Source organism: Anolis carolinensis, chromosome 5 (assembly GCF_035594765.1).
Source record: "Anolis carolinensis isolate JA03-04 chromosome 5, rAnoCar3.1.pri, whole genome shotgun sequence".
NCBI classification, from domain to species: Eukaryota; Metazoa; Chordata; class Lepidosauria; order Squamata; family Dactyloidae; genus Anolis; species Anolis carolinensis.
In genome coordinates this window covers 72928149-72953039 of record NC_085845.1, presented here as the reverse complement: position 1 = coordinate 72953039, position 24891 = coordinate 72928149, and the positions used below count along the sequence as shown (strand labels likewise).

The following is a 24891-nucleotide window of genomic DNA, read 5'->3' as shown; positions in this document are numbered from 1 at the left end:
CTATTTAACTCTTCTGTACATTCGATATGAAATGTGTAATCCTCTTTAATATATAACTTCTTATTTAACCATGTATGTGGACTGTGATAAATTTGACTATAACTGGGTTTTGTTTTCTCTGATATTTACATAGATCAATGAGACATGGCTTTACTTAGTTCTCTGACATGCAGGTGCATGGCAGTATCCTTCTCACACAATTTCCACCATTGCTTCACTTCTTCTTCACCACTCATATGTTACATATGCCTTCTTCTTTGATTGAATGCATCTAGCTTTGCTTTGGAAGTTAGAATGCTCTGACCCCAGTGACTTCCATACCAATGGTGTGGCTCAACAAGTATATTGATCAATTGGTAATCATGAATCACTTCCTTACTTTCTCAAATCAACAATCAAGTTGGCTAAACTAATTCTAGGAGGGGAAAAAAATCAGGACGTGAGAACTGAAAGTTAACCTAGTGAGCTTATCTCAGAGACAAATAAATCTTTCAGTGAATATAGTGGTAGGAATATCAGTCAAGATCCTGTAAGTATGTGGGTAAAGAGTAAGTCGTCAGCATCATATTTATGATATAATTTCAATTTCTTCCTTAGCTACAAAACAGCATCTGGAAGTTTTCTAAGCACACACTCCAGCCACTGATTTGCAGGGCTACACCAAGGCAGATTCAGATTGCTGTTATGCACCCGTGGGAAGTAGCAGTAATTCTTATCATCCAGTATAAGGCTCCTCCTTGGTCAAATACACAGCAGTAGTCAATTGTGCATAGGACAACTTCCTTAGCTGATTAGTGCCAGAGAGATGAAAAGTTGCCTGAGAGCCCCCAGCTCTTTTGTGAACCCCAGGGCAAAGTATTTTGCAAAAGGAAGTAGTGGTATTGAATATTTCCTTCTGCAATGTTCCCCAAGGACACGTTTATAGAAATGTATGTTATGCCAGGGTATAAAACTAACAAGATTCTACACTTTAACTAAGAAATGTACAGGAACCTAAAACCTCCTAAATAAAACTATTATTATCATCATTTTCCACCATGTCAATGGGCACAGGGCCATAGCCAGAGGGAGGAGAGGTTAAGAATGGGCATGAGAAAAAAATATCCGCAGAGCTCAAAATGCATTTATGGAAAGGAGCCTACTCTCCATAACATACTTGGTTTCTGTGGCGAAAGCACTATAGTTTAGAACCAATGGAGGCTGGTGACACAAATAAATTCACTCCAGGTTCAAGTTTCAAGGAAACCATTCAAAATACCAAAGCTATATTGCAAAGATGATTCACCATCTTGGATAGCTCTTACAAAGTACAGAAGCTGCCTCTCTGGAATTTGTACCAACAGCCTCCACTGCTTGGAGCACTATTGAGAAAAAGGCCAAATTCAAGTTTTACTCTTGATCATTTACTTTCCTGCTAAAGTGGGTGGTTTATCTTTACCTGTTATCAGTATGGGAGATGAATTCATTTCATTAACATTTTAATAAGTGCTGGCTGTTTCAAACCTCCAAAAATAATAAGTGGCCCAAAATGTAATTATCCAAGGTTCTGATGTAGCTCCCTGATACAAAATGCATACAAAATTATTCACAGTAAAGAAAATTGAGTATAATTGAACATTAGTGAATGTTAAGGAAAAGAAGATGAAAGTGCTTACAAAAACAGATATATTTGGGGAAACTGTAAATAATCATATTTACAATGTTTTTCATGCAAGGGTTAAAAAAACTACAAATTAATGCAAAAATAGGTGATATATTTTTGATAGATTAGAAATAATTATAGAATGCAAAAGAGACGAATCCTTCCATCCCTAGCCTCAGAAAATGGCTTCAGTCACAGCTGGCACATCAAGAATGGAATAGGGAGATGAAGCCAGACTAGTATTCTGCTGACATGCGTCCCATGCAAGGAGAAAGCTGAGATAACAAACTAAATAATTACCAACATAAAAACGGACTTCTTATGTCAAACTTGATGGACCTATTTTGTAAAATGATATTTAAAATTCAGTGATACCTATAAGGTCAGCCACTTTGTTACTCTAGCTAAATCTAGATTTTCAATGTTCTAATTAATTAAAAGCAAGGCTTGCTTCTTATCTAACTATAGATTTACTTCAGTGACATTTGCATGTGGCTTTTCCTTGAGTATCTGTTGAAAGCAGCTATTGACAAAGCTGCTCAGCAAATTCTGGCAGTCAGTAGAGTCAAAGAGGTTTACTTTCAAAAGCATGACTCAGACAGTTTAGATGATCACCAGTTTCTCAAAAGTCTGCTATTTGATAATGAAGGTATATGTAGTGCTCAGAAATGGATAGTCATTAATTTCTTGTCTCATACTTTCTTCCCATTTTCAGCAGTTCTGTAATGTTTTACAATGTGAAGGAGCTCCAGTGGTGAAGTGTGTTAAAGCACTGAGCTGCTGAACGTGCAAATCGAAAGGTCCCAGGTTCAAATCCTGGGAACGGAGTGAGTGCCCACTATTAGCTCCAGCTTCTGCCAACCTATCAGTTTGAAAACATACCAATGTGAGTAGATCAATAGCTACCGCTCCGGCGGGAAGGTAATGGCGCTCCATGTAGTCATGCCAGCCACATGACCTTGGAGGTGTCTATGGACAACAGCGGCTCTTTGGCTTAGAAATGGAGATGAGCACCAACCCCCAGAGTCAAACATAACTGGACTTAACGTCAGGGGAAACCTTTACCTTTTACCTTTACAATGTGAGAGGACTACTTGGGAAAGTACCTTAGAGTTTGGAAAGCTTTCTTGCTGTGAATTTGAACATGATATTGTTTTCATTGCATGTTTTTGTTTGTGCAGTTAAGAGTGTTCACCTGCATGATGAAGAGGCTTAAATATTGGACTAGGGCCCCATCTACACAGGCCCCAAAACCTGGAAGAAAGTGGTTTAAAAAGGGGGGGTAGCTAGAAAACGCAGACTGAAAATGCATGCTTGATCACAGGACTGCATGAAAAAAACATGACAAAAAGGTTCACATAAAATATATCGGGTGAAAAATGCACTGCTATGGAGCACTGTGTATTCCAGTGCTCCAAAAAAAAAAAGAAAAAAGAAAAGAAAGAGGGAGATACACTGCGATACACTGGTGTAGAATGCTCCAGTGCTTATCCTCATTTTAAAATCCTGAAACATCTGATGAGGAATGTAAACAGATGAAGCCATACATACAAGTGTCTAAATAGAAGTACAAGAGGAAAGCAAATCCCATGTGAATTCTCTCCAACAATTCCTTTGATCTTATATTTACAAAAGGAAATTGAGTTTGAATTTACACAGTAGCACCAACATGGCAGTCAAGTGACCCCCAAAGAGAAACAGGATTCAAGAGGGCAAACCTAAAGTCACCAGGAGGGTGAGGGGAGCCAATGACAGGAAATTTACTTTTGTGCACTTTGTTATATCTGCAGCAGTGCATTAGTGCTCTGCTCATAATGATTGCTTATGAGATGCAGCACATTGCTGAGTGTCATTAAGAAAATAATTTAAAAGAAAACCTCTGGCGGATGTTCTGTATCTTTTGTGGTTCAATCTTCATTAACCCAACCTTTCTGGATACTGTGGGGCCGTTTCCCAGGACTTTGTGTGAGAACTCTCCCTAAAGTACAGGGAGTTTTAACCCCACTTTCTTACTCCAGATTAAGTGGCTGTCTGGAAGGTGTTTAAAAAACTTGGCAAACCAGGGTCAGAATTTCTACCTGGCTATAGAAACTCACTATACTACTATATAGTTGAGATGTATAATCTTTCCTTTCTTATTTCAGACCTCCCATGTTGTAATTTTTTTAGGGTGTAGGGAAATTCACTATTAGATTTCAGCGCAGATTAGAATTTTTGCAGTTCAGGACCTATTGTTCACAAAATTTTCATGTCGTCGTTTTGTACAGAAAACATCATGTTTAAATCACACTCTGAGAAGAAAATAAGATCATTTCCTGTGCAGAAAATGATTCAGCAATTGAGGGCTGACTCTGCAAAACTTGTGGATGGTTGATTTGTAGGCTTGTGCACTTTGAGGAATCTGTTTCTGCTTGCTGATTACCAGAAGCCCCATTTTCATTTTCCAGTGCCTCCCAAAAATGGACATGCTGTCGAATGGGTGTTTTTGTTCAGCATTAAAAAAAAACCCCAGACATTTTCAGTCCATTGGCAGCAAGGGGGAACTTAAAAGGCTCCCCTTTCCTTGGGAGCCTTTCCTTTCTTTCCTTCAAAGTTTCAGCAACGGGGTTAAGAAATCACCCTATCTATCCAGCCCATTATTATTATTTTTTTTTTGGGGGGGGGACTTCCCACAGGCTCCCCTTCCATATATATCTTTCATTAAGACCTGGATTTAAAAAGCATCAGCATTTAAACTCTTAAGGTTCTGTTTGTAGAGGAGGTGACTGGGTTTACTGCTTCTTAAAGTTGTTCTACTTTAGGGGAGAGGCAAGAGCATGCTTTCTTCTCTCCCGGCATCAACAGCTTTCTAAGGCATTTTAAGGAGGCCCAGGGAAAGAAGAACGATGACCTGGAGCTCAGTCAAGCTATCCTCCCTCGACTACCTTAAAAATTCCCTCACTTGCCTGTAAGACTGCAATCTTCTTTCTCCTTGTTCTACTTTAGGGGAGAGGCAAGAGCATGCTTTCTTCTCTCCCGGCATCAGCAGCTTTCCAAGGCATTTTAAGGAGGCCCAGGGAAAGAAGAACGATGACCTGGAGCTCAGTCGAGCTATCCTCCCTCGACTACCTTAAAAATTCCCTCACTTGCCTGTAAGACTGCAATCTTCTTTCTCCTTGTTGTTTTAACTCCTTAAAGCTGTTTCTACTTTCTACTCTAAAGGAGAGGTAGTCTTTTTTTCTTTGCTGGGATTACTACTATTATTAATAATAATCTTTTAGAAGTATTTCCTAAAGGAGAGGAAGGGAAGGAGAAAAAGAAGATAAAAGTATGAAAGCCCTCAAATGCAAGCACACCCCACCCACTGACCCTCAGCTCCCAGTCAGGTCCACTAAATAAAAAGAATCAGGAAAATAAAAGAAAAACAAAAAGATGCTGAATGCTGTGATGCTGAATGCGGAAGGAGGAGCCGTGATCGGCTCCTGCTTGCTTTAGATGCCAGGTGGGTTTTCGTACCAGGAGGACCCTTTCCATTACAAGATCCCAAAGTACAGAAAGTACCAAAGGAAACAGAGGAAATGGAGGAAACAAAATCCGCATACACATGCATGCACACCCCACCCATTGATTTGCCAAGTTAACAAATATGCTGCACAAAGATTTCCTTCACTGCAAATGCTGTTTTCTGTGCAAAAATGCCACATATGAATTTTGTGGAAAAAAAGCCAACATTGTGAATTGGCTCAGAAAACTACATGGTCTTTGAAGACTTTCTCAGAACAGGAAGAACATTTTTAAAATTACTAATTGTTTTGTTCCAGAAGAAACCTGGCAAACAATCACCTTTCTAGTCTGACATTCACATATAAAGGAGATGAGCTGTTAAATTGTGCTTGGGGTCCAGACACTCTCTCTCTCTCTCTCTCTCTCTCTCTCTCTCTATATATATATATATATATATATATATATATATATATATATCCCAGTACCAGCTCCTTGTATTCATATTTATTTATTGTATTTATTAAATAGTTCAAATATTAAATATTACTCATCTTTAAAAAATTATCTGTACTTCTACATGAAATTATATCCAATGTCAAAGTAATTTACAACAGAACAGCAACAAGTGATGAAATCACACTCTGCACCTCACCTCCATAGTATTTTAATAGTTTGGTAATCATGTGTGGCAATACACATCTCCTTGCCCTCATGGGATTTATAATTAGGAATTCACAGATGAATAAACACAGCTGGCTTGCATGATTACATCATTTCCACTAATTATAAATAGGTCATTTCCTTCAAATATCCAAGGGGTTTACTGTGGCAAAGGATTTGCGAGACTTTAATAGACTAAAATTATTTAGTAGAATTTGTAGAAATGCTGGCAAGATGAAAGGCAAAGTGGAAAGCACTTTTTAACCACATCACATTTATAACAGGAAAAATAACCGCTCTGGTGAACAAATCCAGGACATAGTTGTACAAGGGACAAATCCTATTTCTATATTAAGTTTGCAAATTGTATTAGGCCAAATGGATTTTTAAATCCTCACTTTTTAAAAAAGATGTCAACTGATCCAGTTTTTTTACTTAATCCCCCAAACTGTATTGAACACTGCATTTTGTTTGATTGAGTTCTTAATTTTTAAATTTATTTTATTGTTTTTCAGCAGCCAACATTGAAGGCAATAGTTGTATGTGCTCAGCAGTGAAACCAACAACATTCAGAAAATTAAATGAGATTTCTGCTATCTAGAATAGCACTAGACATTTAGGTGCCTAAGGCAGAAATCCTAATTATTTCATTCACTGGAAATAAATAAAAAATATTTCTAAAATTAGATATATTTTATTCTTTCTTTGGATAACAGATTTCTTAGGATCTTGGGAAGCTTCCCAAGTTCTACGTAGTGTAAAGACCTCCACAATGAGATCACTAGGCGATACTTCAGCTCTTGCTCACATTCATGCTGTATATGTAGACACCCAGAATAAAGGCTTTCTGGAGCATGTTGTATTATCTGATTCTGGAATGCGGCTCTTGTTTGTAACTTATTCCATTGAAAGTGCAGAGTGGAACTCCATGGTTCCAGTTAGACATTGTTTCTCATTTCCTCTAAACTGGTGTTGGGTGACATGTTATTCGAACTACATTAATCCCAGTCAACATAGCCAATGAGATGGAAAGTGAAATCCAAAAATGTGTAGAGATACTAGGCAGATCCTGAACCTCAACTTCCTCTATTATGTTGAACAGCCACTTTGTCCATGAACCTGGAATCTAGACTCTAAAGATATGTATGTGCACATACAAAGCTTTGCCATTTCAAGACTACTGGTTTTCCCTCTGGTCTTCATACCTACTAAAACTGTGTCCTCTAGAAGTCGGGGATGTCCCTTATAGGGCTTGGGGAAAATTATGAAGATATGCAGCAGACAGAGGTGATTTAGAAGATCAGACATTGTTTTATGGATCCTGGCTATTATAGATAAATATGTGAAGCAGTAGCAACAGTAACAGTGTAGTCTATTAACTCTTTAAGCTAGATAGTTGGTGTGACCTGGCTCTGAGAAGGAAAAATAGTACTCACTGTTGAGTTTCTTTTCTGTGCTCTCCAGATGCAGACAGTCCAACAAGTGAGTGGGTAGTGCACTCCCTCTTGAACTGAAGGCAGGATCCTGACTGGACAATGGCCTCTGGTCCTAGGGAGGAGTACACATATGCCTTACCCAGACCTAAGGTCTGAACAATTCACTAAACTAAGATTCCCTAATATAAAATAATGGATATCACATCAAACCAGCTTTTAAGGGAAGGGCTACAGTGAAAGAAAGAAATAAAATAAAATTTCACCTTGAATCCATAATCAAAACAAACACACACACAATATAATTATAAGCACAGCACTCATTTCCAAGGCATGATTAGAAAATAGCCTTTGGCTATGCTTCCTTATGCCTGCTCTCCAAAGTAAAATATGTTACCTTGTTATTGCTGATCCACATAAACACCATCAGCTAAAAAAGTATTTCAGCTGTGGGAGATAATCCTCTGTTGGTTTTATGGACTGCTTTGGAATGGAGATACAATGAGGCTGCCAAACACCTGATAATCTAACATGCATGGCTGGTGAGCTGCAATTCATCTCAATATCTTTTTCACTTTTTGTATGAATTTCTACAATGGTTTGGAATACATAGCTGAATGAGCAAGTTTCATGCAGTAACAGCTAGTTGTGAGAACCTTCCAATTCTAAAACATAAGTGATTATTCCATGACTCAGAATTAGGCTTACTCCCATGCCCAACTTCACCTCTTCTCCTTTTGTGCCCTTTCTGTACCTAGTTTAATTAGAGTTTCCTTTTTATAAAATCAGACCTGTCATTTTTTTATCCCAAATGTCTTCATGTTTCCCCTTAACTGTTTACAGTATCTTCTCATTTGACAAAAACATGTTTAAGCAGTGCTTTTTATGTTTCTGAAAAGTGTGCATGCCTTTAAGTCATCAGAAATGGTTTTCTCAGTTCTTCTGAAATATAACCTACCGTACCTGGTATTCTTTGATATTGTCTCATCAAAATACCACTAGAGCTTACTCCTGTTTAGCTTCCAAGATTTGACAGTTTTCCACACACATTAACTTCATGTGTTATCCTAAAAAATCTGGGACAAAAAAAAATGTATCCATCCTCTGTACAGTCCAAACAACGAGAACCAAGTTGATCCTGTTGAGTTTGAGAGTGAAATGAGAATCCTCATGGATCCCTATTTTAAATCACAGCTATAAAATGTTATGTTCATCAAGGGATATAATTTAACATCCCTTGGGAATTTCAAAGCAGATGCTATGAATGTTTCCATAAAACAAGCTTGTTCGTTTACTATCATAACACTGTCAACTCACCATACCCTATAAGACTCAGGCCAATTCACACATCTGGAGGTCTCACCAAATTCCCTCCATGCAAATCACTATCAAGGTATACATATGCAATTCTGCTTTACTGAGAACTATTCCTCCACTGGAATTCAGCAGAGCCATCAAATTGCTCGGCTTTTTCTTCTGCTTCAATATCTGCTTCAAGATCAAGAGCAAACCTTTTAATCTTAGTTGTCTTCAGTTTTTCTAGGGAAAGTAGCTTGCATTGTTCAGTCTGCCTAAATATATTGAAGAATCATCATGAATATCCCTTTGCAGACTTTTTCAACTAAAGAGGATGAACAGGGGAAAGGGAGATGATGTATCATTTACAGGAGGAATGTAAATCCTTTCTTCGTGTATAGCCATACTGTTTCATGTTTTCACATTTCTTTGTCTGTTTTCCAATGCTTTTTCAATATTTGGGGTATTTTCTGAAAAATCAATTTGTCAGGATTGTTCCAGGTGGTATTTCAAAGCCCTCCCCCTCCCTATTTTCTTGGTTCTATGACTTGCAGCAATTATTATTATTTATTATTAACTTTATGTATACCCTACCTTTCTCCCCATGGGGATTCAAGGCAGCTAACATTCAACACTAGACAAGTTTAAAAAGTGCAATACAAAAATTAAAAAAAACACAATTAAATTAAATAGTAACAGTGTGGTAAATGCTCACAAGAATGAGTGAGTCCAATTTTCTCTCTGGGGAAATGCGGTGGGATATAAATAAAGTTTATTTATTTATTTATTTATTACAATATTTATATCCCGCCCTTCTCACCCAACAGGGGACTCAGGGCGGCTTACAATAAAACGCATATATAAAATGCATATACTTATTATTTATTATTTTTCTCAGTCTTTACCGGGAACACTAATGGAGAGCAAGTAGGGAAATCATTGTATATGTTAAGTTATTTATTTACTCTCTTCAGGGCATTGTAATAGCTAGCCTTATCCCAAATCGCCACAGTCTCCATGGTCTAGCTGAGATTGCATAGAAATGTGATAGCTGTAATACTTAGTAGAACAAATTACAATGGCCATTACAGAGAACTGGCATTAGATATTATATGAGCAGTTGCAGGGCACTGTATGAAATCTCTTTGAATGCTAGCAAAAATTCCTTTAAAAATTAGCATACTTTTTGTCGTTGTTGAGACAACAACAGCAACAACATCTATTCACCATAGGCCCTAAACATTTTAAACCATGAACCAGTGTTGACCTGAAAATGGTGTCTAAAGTAAGTATCTCATTATTTTTATGAAGCTCAAACAATTGATAGTGAATGATGTTTTATATATGTGGACAATGATTTTTAGGCTATACTCGATGCAGTGTTAAATATGTCCATGCAATTGCATGCAAAATAAAGGTATATATATAGCATTCATTAGAGAACTTCAGGACAATATCAAATTAATTGTCTTTCTTAGGTCAGCTGTTTGAAGTGGCAGGAGAAAGTTCAGACGCTGTGTTTTTGTCTTTGAAAGTGAGTGTGTTTATAGTTGTTTGGAGACAACTGCATAGGTACATTATTATATTTGAGTACATACTTGATCAAGCCCTTGCTAAAGGATATTTCCATGTGCTAAGGTTAGAAAACCACTATATATCCTTTCCATATTCTATGTTGCCAAGCCAATATAGTGCAATAGTTGAACGTTAAACTGGAAGATCCAGGTTCAAGTAACCACAGAGCCATAAAATTCATTAAGAGTACTTGGGTCCATTGTCTGTGTCTTCCAGTTTGATCTTACATATAGAATTTTTAAAACAGAAGTTGGATGGCCATCTGTTGGGAGTGCTTTGATTGTATTTTCTTGCAAGACTGGTGTTTTGATTGAATGGCGCTTGTGGTATCTTCCACTATGCATTTATTTTATTTCTTTTGTGCTGATCACTTTTATTCTGTTTGTTAGCAAATGTTCTAGAGGAATATGCTAGACAATTTTTGGGTGGGAGAAGAGAAAAAGGAAAAAAGGAAAATAAGAGGAGAGATGCTGCATATCTTTCCATTTGTATTTGTTTGAAAAAGACCATGCTGAGAAAGAAAATGACAGCAGTGCCCATCACAGTCATTAAACCTTCTGAGGGGATCAATGCTGCTAAGTTTCAAAAGAATTGCTGCTAACACTTTTGTGCAAGAGAAATGCAGCTATTGTTCAATTAGAACCATTAGAAAATACATTATAATAATTAAATTCAGTGTGATAACGACACTTTGTGTGTTTGTGTGTGGGGTCAAATTAAAGGTGGAGATTCTCTTTATTTTCCAGCCATGGTGCCCCTCCTCCCCCGGGAGCATTAACTTGTTAATGAGAGACCCTTTCCAGTTCCTCTGGAACTTCTACTGGTGGCTAAGCTGATGTTTTTAAATGCATCTTCTTCAGAAACACCACAATTTTTCTATGCAGAATGTTCTATTCTGTTTTATCTGTAAGGAATTTCCCTTCTGCACATAACACTGTGTAAAAAAAAAGTCCAAAACACATGCAGCTGTTTTTGGAAAGCATAAAACCCAAAAATCTTATCTACCCACATGAACACTTTGTCATTTTTTAAACCTATGAATCAAATGGTTTAGAATATTCATTTAATTCACAATGAATATCCCCTCATATACCTTCTTGAAATACTATGTGTGCATTTTTATTTCTGATAAAATTGGTATCTTCTTTGGTTGCCATCCCCAAATCATCTGTAGACAATTTCTTACCCCCACTCCCCTGCCGCCAACTGATTCTGTAGCAGATGAGGACTCCAAATGGAACTGCCCCCCTTTTCTTTTTTCTGATCGAAGTTCTTCCATCACTGAGCTGAATTAATTGGATTCCATCCAGTCCTTTTGGAATCATTTGTCACTTGTCATGATAGCCTTAGCGAGTGATAAACTAACTGGAAAACATTTCAGGTCCCAGACTTGATGGTTTCAAAGCAAACTGAGAGGAACTTATTTCTTATAAATTTGCTCTCTTAGTGATTATGTAGCACAGTCAGAAATAAAGGGATTCATTGTTTATAGTCCAGTGAATTTTTTTTATAAATGTGTGTTCCATCAATATATAGTTCAAGTTAAAACAGATTGTAAGAGTTCTTTCCACCATATAATGGCCATATAATTAACTAAAGTAGCACTCCATTTAATCACAATGTCATGACATGTTCCAGGAAGAAATTTTTCTTCAAGATTTCAGTATTAATCTCACCTCTTTCCTCTGTGAAATCATGCTTCTGTGTGGGAAATTTAAGCTATACTTTGAATTTTGTCACATATTTCAGAGACTGTATATTGTGAACATAACTGGCTTTGTGTTATTCACAGGTTGAATTCTATGATTTTTTAAAACTTCTTTTAGTATTCTAGGGAAAACCATTCTGATATCACCTGTAGAGGCACTGATAATAATTAAAGTGTTGCACAATGCAGAATTGATTTCTTACAGATTTTCAGAGCTATTAAATGAATAATGTTATGTTATTTGCATGGATATTCAGTTGTGTTGATTACTAAAAGATTTTTTGGGACCATTGCTGTTCCTAAAGAAAAAAGATTTGCACATTTCTCCTTTTCACATAAAAGAAAATAAAATGCTACTTCTGTGTCAAGATATATGGCAATTTACTGAAATATGTACCAGTGTTTACTGAAAAGTGAGGTAATATCCACTGAAACCCCAGGAACACTATTCAGTAAGCCAAATTTTTCAAAATCCAATGATCACAAGTAAGGTGAAATCTTGTGAACAGGGGCACAGACAGCAAAACAAGCACCTTAAGGGTGTTAACCCTTCCGTATGCTATCCAAAGCACACACACACATGTATGGCTGAAGTTACACTTAAAATGTAGCTGTTCCAACTTACAAAGAAATTCAACTTAAGAACAAATGTACAGAACCTATCTTGTGCATACTTTGGTGATCTGTCTGTATAGCCAAATTATTAAAGTGCTTATCTCAACCTGTGAGCAATAGTATTCCTATTGTACAGTAATGGATAGAATGGAGCCACTGTTTCATGTCATGTGTATATTATAAAATGTATGGAATACTGCACTATGGAAAGGAAGATTCTGGCTAAAGTTTCTGGCTGTCTCAAAAAGACAGAGCAGATAAGCAGATAACTGCTGACACAAGATTCTCTGATCCCCTGGATCATGGAGCATTCATTGGAAATAGCAGGATAAAAATTGAAGAAGAAGCTGGGAAAGGCGTGGTGATGGGCATGGCTCAGAAAAGCTAATTTTCTTCTGCCTGGGTAAATCTGATATTTATAGTTCAATATTTGACTTTCCCAAGTTATGGCCATATGTAAGTGGTCAAAGAATGTAAAAATGTAGTTGTCAGCTGTCTTTTTTTCGCCTGTGTCAATGATAACATATTGGCCTGGGATTGTAGGGTTGTGCAATTCAGCTGGACCGTGATCCGTTTCAGCATCCGAAATCCAGTGGGTACCCAGAATAGTTTTTGGGAGGCTCCCAAAATCAATGAATGGGGGAAAAAGCCACTTTCGCCTCGGCAACTGAAAGATCCAGCCCATTGGCAGCAATGGGGAACTTATGACACTCCCTTTTCCGACATTGGATTTAAGAATTTACTTATTTGCCATATATAAGTGCCAGGCTGTGGTGCAGCTGGTTAATAGCCAGCAGCAATATATCACTGCTGACTGGATGGTCATAAGATGAAGCCCGTGGTTGGATTGAGCTCTGACTTTTTAATAGCCCAGTTTACTGTCCATCTAAGCAGTTCGAAAACTGCTGCACTGTGAGTAGAGAAATTAGAAACCACTTAATGCGAGGAAATTAATTCAATTTATTTTATGACACCATAAAACTGCTGTCAGGCCAAAGAGTGAGGAGGAAAAAGTGCGATCAAAAGGGCTCGGCGTCATAGTGGATGAAGCAACAGCTCTCTCTGAGGTGGGAATTGAGCATAACCTCCTGAAGCCGGAAGTTGGAAAAATGTTGAATCACCTCTATTGTCTGTCTGTGTGCTATATGTCTACCCTTTGGGGTAAGAAGGGCAGAATATAAATGCTGTAATTAAATAAATAAATATTTATATCCTGTCCTTTTCACCCCCAAGGGGACTTAGAATGGCACACATAAAGGCACAATTCGATGCCATACATACATATTCAGCAAATAAAATGTATACATTTAAATAACTGCTAAAACATTTCAACATTAAAATTATTAAAATCACATAATCCAAGAAGCCACCCTTTCTGTGATCCTGTCCCTTCTGTCTTTCAAGGAGAACTGGGTTTAAGGCAAGGGCTTGAGAAAACACCCTTCCTGAGATCTCTTTCTTTCTTTCTTTCTTTCTTTCTTTCTTTCTTTCTTTCTTTCTTTCTTTCTTTCTTTCAAGGAGACATGAGTTTAAGGCAAGGGTTTAAGAAACCACCATTTTCTGGGCGCCTTTCCCTTCTAGTAGCTGCTTCCCTCCCTGCACTCCACGTGTAGCCAAAAGAAACTGAAAGCAGCCACTGTTCTGTGTGGCCAAAAAAACATGGCTGTGGAGCCCTTGCCATTATGGGCATCTCAATAAGCCTAATAATAATAATAATAATAATAATAATAATAATAATAACAACAACAACAACAACAACAACAACAACAACAACAACAACTTTATTTTTGTATCCCACCTCCATCTCCCCGAAGGGACTTGGGGCAGCTAACATGAGGCCAAGCCCAGGCAATTACAACAAAACAAAATGAAATGCATACAAGACATGCAGCATCATCAAATAAAAATGCTACACAGTAACATAGTAAAACAAAATAGTAACAATAAAATAATAAATGAGGGCGAACTGGGCCAAAGTGTGAGGAGTGAAAATTATAAAACCAGTGGGTGAGGTAGATAGATAAAGTGCTGCATTTTGTGAAAGGCTCAGGGTGGGATAAACAATGAGGTTATTTTCAGCTGAGGGACGAAGTAAAGTGTATCAGAAAAGCAATTGATACTGGGACAGGACCTGACATGGGAATTAATTATTCATCAGCCAAATAAGATGAAGACTGTTTTTTTTAGGCAAATCCGGGTAAAACCCTATTGGATTGGGCTGTAAAAAAAAATCTCACTGCTGCTGAGATTTTTGTCAAGACAGGCCTTCTCAGCATTTTGTTACCATTCTGGACTGGCTGGTGCTTTTTTTTTATAGAGAACGTTCTGCTGGACCAATTTTGGGAATGGGATTCAGCTCCTTGGATATCGCTTTTTAAAGTTTGGACTAAAACCTGGAACAGATCTACTGCCTAACCTAAATGAAAGCTACCTCTGCATTTTGTTGCTCATTTCATTTTTGCAAGAAGGCAATAGTTATTAATTGTGTTAATTCTGCTCCTTTTTACAGAGCACACACACATTCAGATGCGCACAATATCAAAAGTGAGAAAATCTCTTTGGTATCAAGGAAAATTCCTCTATTTCATGGTGAAAAGCAAAATATTCAGCAGCACTGTACATTTTTATTTAAAGACAAAATTACATCTCTTCCATTGATCAAGGCTACATTGAGATTAATTAGAAATAACATTTTTCCTTTCATGAAATGTCAGTGGAATGCCAGTATAGCATGTTGAAATAATATTCATCAGGGGATGAATAAGATTAGTTGTCAGCTGTTTGCCGCTAATGCTTCAACCATAAGCTGGAGTGGGAGGGAATCACCTGTAGTAATTGTTTCTGGGCAAATGCTAATTATGGCTTATAATGCTTTATACTGCTTAGGTCCAGACTGTCTGATAAGAAAGCCCCTATTCAAGCTTGCCTGACTTTTAAAATGGGGCTTCTCACACGCTCAGTGTTCTCAGTGCCTTCACAAAGGTTGTTCCCAGGTTGTGGAATCACCTGTTGCACAGAAATCAGTCCTCTCTGCTTTCTTTTTACTGGCATCTTTTATTTAACTAAAGCTTGGATACAAAAGGCTTTTTAATTGATGTGCGTGTTACATTTCTATCTTTATTATTAAGCTTTTTTGCCTGATGAATAACTTCATTGCTTTGTAATGGTCAAATCAGGTTATTGGATGGGTCTTGTTTCACCTCTTATTTGCTACATTGGGTCCTCTATTGGGAAAGAGGGGGTATGCATATTAACTAAATAAAGAAGATGCTTTGAGGCAGGGGTCCCCAAACTAAGGCCCGGGGGCCAGATACGGCCCTCTGAGGTCATTTACCTGGCCCCCGCCCTCAGTTTTATAATATAATATATTGGATATACATATAATATTGATAATATTATAATGTAATACAACATAACACTAATACCATATAATAATATTAATTATGTATTCTATATTACATATAATATTACTAATAATATTACAGTATAGTGGTATAGTTCAGTATAGTAATATATAATGCTAATATTGTGCTATGCTAATAATATAATATATTGTATGTACATATAATTTGTAAGCCACTCTGAGTCCCCTTTGGGGTGAGAAGGGTGCGATACAAATGTAGTAAATAAATGCAGTAAATAATAAATAAATAAATAAATAAATTTTAGACAGGCTTGCCCAAAGTCTGAAATGACTTGAAGGCACACAACAACAACAACAACAACAACAACAACAACAACAACCCTAATTAACTTGACTATCTCATTGGCCAGAAGCAGGACCACACTTCCCATTGAAATCCTGATAAATGTATGTTGGTTAAAATTATTTTTATTTTTAAATAATGTATTGTTCTTTCATTGTTCTTCTTCTTGTTGTTGTTTTTGCACTACAAATAAGACATGTGCAGTGTGCATCGGAATTTATTTGTATTTTATTTTCAAATGATAATCCGGCCCCTCAACAGTCTGAAGGATTGTGGACCGGCCCTCGGCTTAAAAAGTTTGAGGACCCCTGCTTTGAGGCATTGCCTCCCACTATATAAGGAACCTAATTATATCTAACTCTCATATAAATTTGTCTCCATCCAGTGCCTCCAAACAGTCAGCTTACAACTGATTCATTGTCTCTCCATCTACATACTACTACCATCTACCTGTCCATTCAACTATCTATCTGTCTCTACTTACCCCACCATGTACACACATGTATACATGCATATATAGATTAGATACACACATTGCATTGAGTCTTTGACAACATCTTGGCCAAGCTTCTTTGTGTGATTTTTATTTGTTCCTATGTTCTGCTTCTGGCATATTTATAAATCTGGATATTTTGGATCTTTTACATAGGAATTTTCCTGTATTAATCAATCCCTCTTCTGGCACCTGACATTTTAGGGTTCATGTAAGCGGAAATAGCCAACCATTAAAAATCCAGGCTTCTAGTTGTTTTACATCTTTCATTGTCCATCTATTTATATGAGCAGAAAGTTTTGTGAAATATCTAAAGTTTTGTATACTGTCTTAAGTCTACAGAAATCGTAATGTATGAGAATCAATGTTTAGACCAGGGCCCCCCAAACTAAGTTACATGGGCTGAATGTGGCCCCTGCCCTAAACTTTAGACTTAGGTTTACTCTAAGTCTGAAACTACTTGAAGGCACACAACAACAATCCTTATTAACTTGATTATCTCATTTGTCAAAAGGAGGTCCACACTTTCTATTGAATTACTGATAAGTTTATGTTGGTTGAAGTTGTTCTTTATTTTAAATATTGCACTGTTCTTTCATTATTATTTTTTTGCATTACAAGTAAGATATGTGCAGTGCGCATAGCAATTTGTTCATTTTTTTCAAACTATAGTCTGGCCCCACAACAATCTGAAGGACTGTGAAGTTTGGCTTAAAAAGTTTGAGGATGCCTGATTTAGGCTATATTATCACTGTCATAATTGTAAACTATGTTTTTGAGTATTGTTTTCTCTAAATGTGCAAATTATATTATTGAATACATGTTCAAGTGTCAGGCCCATAGTCATATTGAAGACATGCCAACTTTTTCCAGATGTTCCTGTAGCTTTCAAGAGGCTCTCAGTAGCATTTTGAATAATCAAAGGAGAACGGCAATATGCCAACTAAGGATCCTTATTCAAAGCTGCTAACTTCAATTCACAATACTTGCTGATTTCAGCTATAGCAGCAAGTGTTTGTTACTCCTCAAAAGCAAATGATGGAATAAGTAAGTCCTTGTGTACATACAATTAATTGTTTGTTTATACTTAAGATTTAATGTTTTGCTAACTAATGGGCCAGACATTTTTATGATATAAGAATACAGGGAGGAAAAAAATTCCATCTGTTTATTGGATTATATGTCTATCAAACTTCCACTATTTTGTGCAGAAAACAGTATGCTTCATTCAAAGCACATTATACTCTGTTGAAAACGTTTACATAAAAACCCAACAGGACAGAAATTGAATAGAGAGCAAAATAAGCAGGTAACTAAAAACCCAAACTGGATGTATTTTTGTTGTATCCATTTTTGTCTTGTTATAAAGCTATATGAAACAAATTACTTTTTCTCTATCTCTGAATTAATAGTGATGAGCATTTTAAAATTCACAGCAGATATTGTCATTTTCTCATTTGAAGTTAGAGGTGTGACATATGTTAATTTCTGAGTTACTATTGTAAAAAATAAAAAAATACCTTCAAAGTCCTTCAGAACCTAGCAATGCACTCATATGGATGCAGACCTATAATTCTATTCACATGAAAGGGAGAGTGGAAATCTCTGTCACATGATGGGACTGAAGAGTAGAAAATGGGGGGCCTTTCCTGCACATATGGGACTTATTACACTAAATTTTCAAATTTTGCTCAAATGTAGGCTAAGCACTAAGTGTTTCTGCACAGAAAAAAATTCTACATAAAAACCTCATTTCTGCCTAGAAGACAACCATTCTGCCCAGTAAAATGGTGTTTTCGTCACAAAAAACACATTTCTGCTCCAAAAATATTTCTTGTTTTTTATGCAGTTCATGGTTGGCATATAGTAAGTCCCAAGCCTCTGCATTGTTTTTGACAACTTTCTAGAATGGGAAAAATGACAAAATCTGTTGTCCTTGACTGGGAGAATGTAAGATTTAGTTGATCTGGGTAGAAAAAAAATCATAAAATGAGTTCTAATCTAGTTTTCTCCATGATATGCTCTTCTCAAGAGAGTAATTTTCAGTCTTGTGGACCCCAACCTTATATAGAATATTGACAAAGGCTTGCTTTTCACATGAATATGAAGCATGACACTCTAAATTGAGAGGCCATTTGTACAACACAAAAATAGCACAATGATTCCTCTTATAACTGCATAGCTGCATTTTATAGAATTTTTGGTGAGGCACTAGGGCTCTTTGGCTGAGAATTCTAATGCTCCTAAATAAACTGCAAATCTCAGGATTTCGCATAACCTAAATTTGGTAGCAATGTAATTCTCCTCTAATTTTTCTCAAAGGTAGCAAGGAGTAATTTCAGCAATCTTCTTTGTGCTGTGAGCAATTCTTCAACAGTTTTCGAAGGCTATTTGCAATTTGGGTCTTATTTGTGCAAACTTTTCATGTAGTTGTTTTGTGAAAAAATAGCATCAGTTTCTTCACATCACTTTGAATGGTAAATAAACACACTTTTAAGAGAATAGCAGGTACTGCAAGGAGAGTAGAATTTTGAGCATAAAATTGGCTACAGAACAACAGATAGATATGAACTCCCTCTAATTATTAAATCCTCCTTTCGTTACACTAATGGAAATATTAAAATTGTTTGCATATAGTGTTATGTCAAGTTTAGTCATTATGTGGGTATGAGCTTATTATCTATATGACTGGTTTAACAACAACAACAACAACAACAACAACAATAATAACTTTATTTTTGTATGCTGTCTCCATCTCCCCAAAGGGACTCAGAGCGGCTCACATGGGGACGAGCCCAATCAACATCATAACATCATAAAATAGTCAATTTAAAACACATACATCATTACATAAAACAGGATAATCAAACAGCAGTTTAAAACAACAAAAAATTACAAAAGCATAAAAAAATCTTAATCAATCATCAGTGAGCCTATGAAAAGTTTACTTACGCAGGTGTAATTACCCATTACAATGGGCATACCTCCAAAGTCACAACTTCATTTCCTCCTGTTCACAGAGGAACGCAAGGAGGATGAGCACTGATCAATGGGACAATTGTGACTCTAGCACTCCTTTGTGATACAGTTAAATTGAATGATGTCACTGTGACTTTCAATGTGTTGCTAGCCAATATTCTTACAAGAATCACTTAATCTTAAGCTTCCTTCTCTCTCCTGCCTCCCAGTGTTGCACTTGGCATGAGTCTTCATGCTGGGATTGCCTCCTGATGTGAAAAAAGCCAAGGTCCAAAGAGCATCTTTCTCTAAGTGCAGCTTGTACAGGCAGCAGGCTGTTTTGCTGAGCTTTATTGTGTAAGAAAGTGACTTATTCAGCCACTTCAAATACAATGATTATCTGCTTATCTATAGGGAAAAAAAGGAATGTCTAGACCCTAGTAGCAGATTAGTATCACAGTGGTAGATTCTGTACGGTACAGAGAAGTCTTTAATGATTCAAATGCTAAAGAGAAAAGCATATCTAATGCAAGAGTGGAAATAGATGTCTCTGATGGCATTTGAGTGATGGTATCTACCTGAAATTTTGTCCAAACTTTAAAAGAGCTGTCCATGGTGTTTCCTAAATTGAGCACTTTGAGAGGGTCTTTAAACATTAAGACTAGACTAAACCCCAGTGCAGATTTACTACCCTGTTAACATCACCGCCATCAGCATCCTTTCATGTAAAAGGAACATGTAGATGCCTAGAACTGAATGGGGTCAAGGTGCTGAAAAAGGTAATTTTGGGTGCTTGTATATAATTTCCCTTAGAGCAAAGTATGCTTTCAGGAGGGGTGCCATTTGAAAATAGAGCAGATCAAGAACATTACATGAAAAAATCCCATCCAGTGGTACACCTTTGATCCAAACCCCACCATATTCATGCATAACTTGGACTGTGTAAAAGACCTATAGGAAATCTAATCAGGAATCCTTTTTATCACATTAGTTTCATGATAAATATTATGTTCTACTAGCCACTTGTATACAGTTTAGGAAGTGAGTGATTAGCAGAAAATGCAAACTACTGCTGAGTATTACAATTAGAGATGAGGAAATCAGATTTATAATATTTCACTAAAACAAGAATGAACGCCAGTACAGACTGGGTACACTGTAGTAAAAAGTGTTGCAAACATTGGCCATGAGTCAAGAAAGGCAGCAAACTTTGCCAAGTCTTATTGTCTTCAGCAGAGCATTCAGTGTTGCTGGCTTGTGAATTTCTATTTCTCAGTAGCATATGCAGCTTCCTGAACCAGAGCCCATTCTATTCAGGGTTAGATGAAAATTAAAGGAAGAAAATCCTTTAAAGATTTTTCTTGAAACTGTATCTCTCCTTTATTTACTTGAGAGATTTGTACACTGTTATTCAAGATGTCAGAATCTTCCCAAAGTGCCTCACATTCATAAAGAGCAGGAATTGAAAGTGTTTTTAAATGAATACAGCAACATAAAAACAGATTTTAATTAAGACCAGGAAAAGAAATGAACAACATAATCGTAACTCCAAAAATGTATTGGCTGTAGGGAATTAAGATTAAGCTCAAGCTTTTTCTTCTTGCAGAGATGTTTTTGTGTCAGCAGAACTCTTCTGTTGGCTAATCAATGAGTTCTGCCAGTTGAGAGGTCTGCCAGTAGTGGTGCTGTTTTGGCTAAGAAATGCCAATAGCCGAGTCCAAAAGGCTTAGGGAAGGAGGAGGGTAAAGGAGAAATCATGCTGCAAATGCAGAAGGATGAGAGAGAGAGAATCCCAGGGTGTGTAAAAAAAGATTTTTATCTGGGAAAATTAAGGAAAAAATATTTGAGATGAAACCTCTTCTTCTTTTACATGTCCAGAAACTCTGCCTCTCTTTTACACAGGACCCATGTTATTCCAGTTTGAAATCTCCAGTAGCTGAAGAACGTAGTTATACCAGAGGCTCCCAATCATCAGAGGGTCTTGAGTCTGGCTCAAAGTCATGCCATTCCATCAGCTGTACTCGAGGGCAGATACTGGAAGACCCCCTATTCAGAGATTTGGCCCTTGTGACTTGGGTCAAATAGAAACAACTGAGTATGCACTCCTCCACTGCCTGTTCTGCAGGGACATTCGATCTAGACTCATCGTGCCTTTGCTATGCTTACCCAAGCCAGTAAGGACAATTTTACACCAACTTGCTGCTCTCAGATACCACCCCGGTTACAAGCTATAATGCTGCCAAGTTTTGTGCAGTCAGTTTGGCTTATTTATGGAGGAAAGGGGGCTGCATTAATCCTACAGGAGACCTCAAAGGGCTGTAATATCCAATGCACCTGCTAAAAATTTTTGGTCCTAAATGTCCACCAAGAACATTCTCACCATGTTTTGGGGGATGCTTGGATCATTAGAAGGCATTTTGAGTTGTTCTGAGGCAAACATTTGCTTTGTCTCCTTTAGAATCATTATTCCCCATTTCATTTAATCAGTAAAACTAATTAAAACAGTACTGCATGCTCAGACAAATTTTGTGGGACAGTGGAACAGTGGGTTAAACTGCTGAGCTGCTGAACTTGCTGACTGAAAGGTCAGCGGTTCGAATCCAGGGAGTGGGGTGAGCTCCTGCTGTTAGCCCCAACTTCTGCCAACCTAGCAGTTAAAAAAAAATGCAGATGTGAGTAGATCAGGTGGGAAGGTGTTCTCCATGCTGGCCACATGATCTTGGTCATGTCATGCTGGTCACATGATCTTGGAGGTGTCTACAGACAACGCTAGCTCTTTAGCTTAGAAATGGAGATGAGCACCAACCCCCAGAGTCGGACGTGACTAGACTTAATGTCAGGGTAAAACCTTTACCCTTACTATGCATTTATATATTTTAAAGAAAATGATGATGACAAAAGCAGTAGAGAAAACCTTTTTTCCCTTCTTATTTTGGTAGTTAGCTGTGGAGTTGGTTTCCAAAAGGTACCAAATCCTCCCAAAATTGAAACATGAATTATAGTTGTCAGCTCATTGTTGGCTAGGAGTAGAATGTTGTGTACAGATCTAAGTTATCAAAATGTATCAATTCATTTCAGTAAAGGGCTCAAAAATGGCATTTTATAGTAAAATAATGTATATTCTCAGCACTCTTTTATTCCTACAAAATCTGTTCTGATGTGTTTGGTAACTTTTGGAAACAAACTCTTTAATTGGTTTCTGCAGAAATATTTACAATTGTATCCAGGAGCTTTAAGATAAAAAGTAACTCATTTGGCCCGGATAATGTTCTCCAATATGGATCACAACAATAGATCCTACCAATTCCATTAGTATCGAAATATGTTTGTTTCATTTCTTTTCTGATGATGGCTGAAAAGTAGAAATTGCCCTCTATTTTCTCCTAACTTAAACTATGGATAATTATGAAATTCTCTCTAGTAAAATTTATCTATGTTGTTAAGAATATGATTTTTCTTGGTGGACTTGCATAAAAACATTATGTGTCTTTCATTCTTAATATCTGGACTGTGTTAACACTGTGATAATTGTAGAGTTTGCTGTAGTTTTCATTTCTCAGAATTTTGTGCTTCTAACTATTGCAAAAGGGTACATTTACAAAAAGCAAAAGAATCTTGAGTGAGCCACAGAACATGCTGCTACTTGAAGCCAGCTTTCACTAACAGACCATATCAATTCCCTTACATTTCTACTGCCAGAAAAAGTTTTGAGAAACTGCTCAAAGATGAGGCCAAAGATGTAACTCAGGTACTTTAGTACCTGCATATTCTTTGAATTCACTTATTTCTGATGCATGTGAATCATAAGGCTTTTCTATGGGCTCGTCCAGGATGAATGAAAGGCAAGTTATGTATCTCTATTTTTTTATTTTGTTCTCATCTCTTTTATTCTGTTTCCATGTTTAGCAGGGTAATCTGATCATTTTGATTAACGGCTTGAACTATATTTTCTACACCTGATATGAACTATATTATATACTTGTAATGTTTGCTGACTTTTGTGTGTTCACTAGAGATGTGTGATCCATAAAAAAGGTTCAAAAGTTATTACAAAAGTGGGGGGCACTGGCATTTCAATTTAAAAATGTTTCTACAGCATGGTGAAAAATTCGTTACTATAATGAGAGTAACGAAATTTGGTTACTATTTCATTACAGTAACGGCGCATAAATTATTATAATTGGGGAAACTTCAGGGGTTCCTTTCACCCTCATTTTTAAAGCTATTGGTGTGCAACTTGCTAAAATAGTAGAACACATGTACCACTGTTAACCCACCAAATTTCTGAACATTTCACTTATCTATGAATTTTTGCGGAATCCCCCCCCCCAAAAAAAATTAAAAACAACATTAAAAAAAAACACTAGAAGAGCTATTTCTTTGAATTTTCTATATAATAACAGGAGATAACAGGGGATCATTCCCCCCAATTTTCAGAAATATTCATACATCTACTGATTTTAGGAATTTAATAAAAGTTTTGACAAAAACATTTTTAAAACCATAACAGCTATCTAATTGAATGTCTCTCATATTAATCAATATGAACCAATATTGACCAATTCTACACTTTCCCAGAAACCAAGAGTTGGAATGGACCCTCAAGAGCCTTCTTCCAGACAGAAAGGAAACTTCAAAACTCTACTGACAGGTGGCCATCCAGCCTCTAAACTAATTAATATGCTTGTCTTATAGCATGAGGGCCATCCATTTAGGGATTTCTTCAAAGACCAGCACAGAGATTTACTTACGAGAAGTATCTGTCAGTCCTCTTTGCAGATTCAACCATTCATTAAAACTCTCACTGGCTGCTGTTAGGGAGGGACTAATATCTCTCTCTGCTACCCTGATTGGTGCCTTCTGGTGCTGATGTATTCTGGAAAATGTAGTTTAGGGCAGGGAGTTTTGAATTCTCTGGCAAAGAGAGCCTTCCTTCCCAAACTACATTTCCCAGAGTTCAGTGCTGTTCCCAGAAAACACTACTCACACCTTTTCATGTTCCCAATACCGAGATTCCATTAATTTAGAGAAAAGGCAAGGCAAAGCACTAAGGTAGCCTTTTTGCCTTTGCTTTGCTTCTTTTAGCTAAAAAGGAAACTGACTTTGGGAGCCTTCTGAGATTTACAACAGTAAAATGAAAAAGCATGGGGTAAGTTTTGATTCTTAAATTTTGGTGCAGGCCACACCCACGTACTGTATATTACCTCATAAGTACAAAAATTTAACAAATTTGATCCAAATTATGAGACAAGTAAAATGCACACTTCTAGTGTTTATCTTGAACCTCAGCTAGGAGTGACTACAACCTTGTCATGGTTTAC

At 37.0% G+C, this 24891-nt stretch overlaps 1 protein-coding gene and 1 long non-coding RNA gene across 3 annotated transcripts in view; one reads left to right on the top strand and one right to left on the bottom strand.

Moving 5' to 3' along the window:
* sgcz (sarcoglycan zeta) overlaps nt 1-24891 on the bottom strand; it is a 700860-nt gene that overhangs the window by 130741 nt on the left and 545228 nt on the right. The window lies entirely within an intron of this gene.
* On the top strand, nt 19761-22074 carry LOC134299263 (uncharacterized). Its single transcript, XR_010006447.1, has 2 exons — nt 19761-19927; nt 21473-22074. It is a non-coding gene; the product is annotated as an uncharacterized LOC134299263 (long non-coding RNA).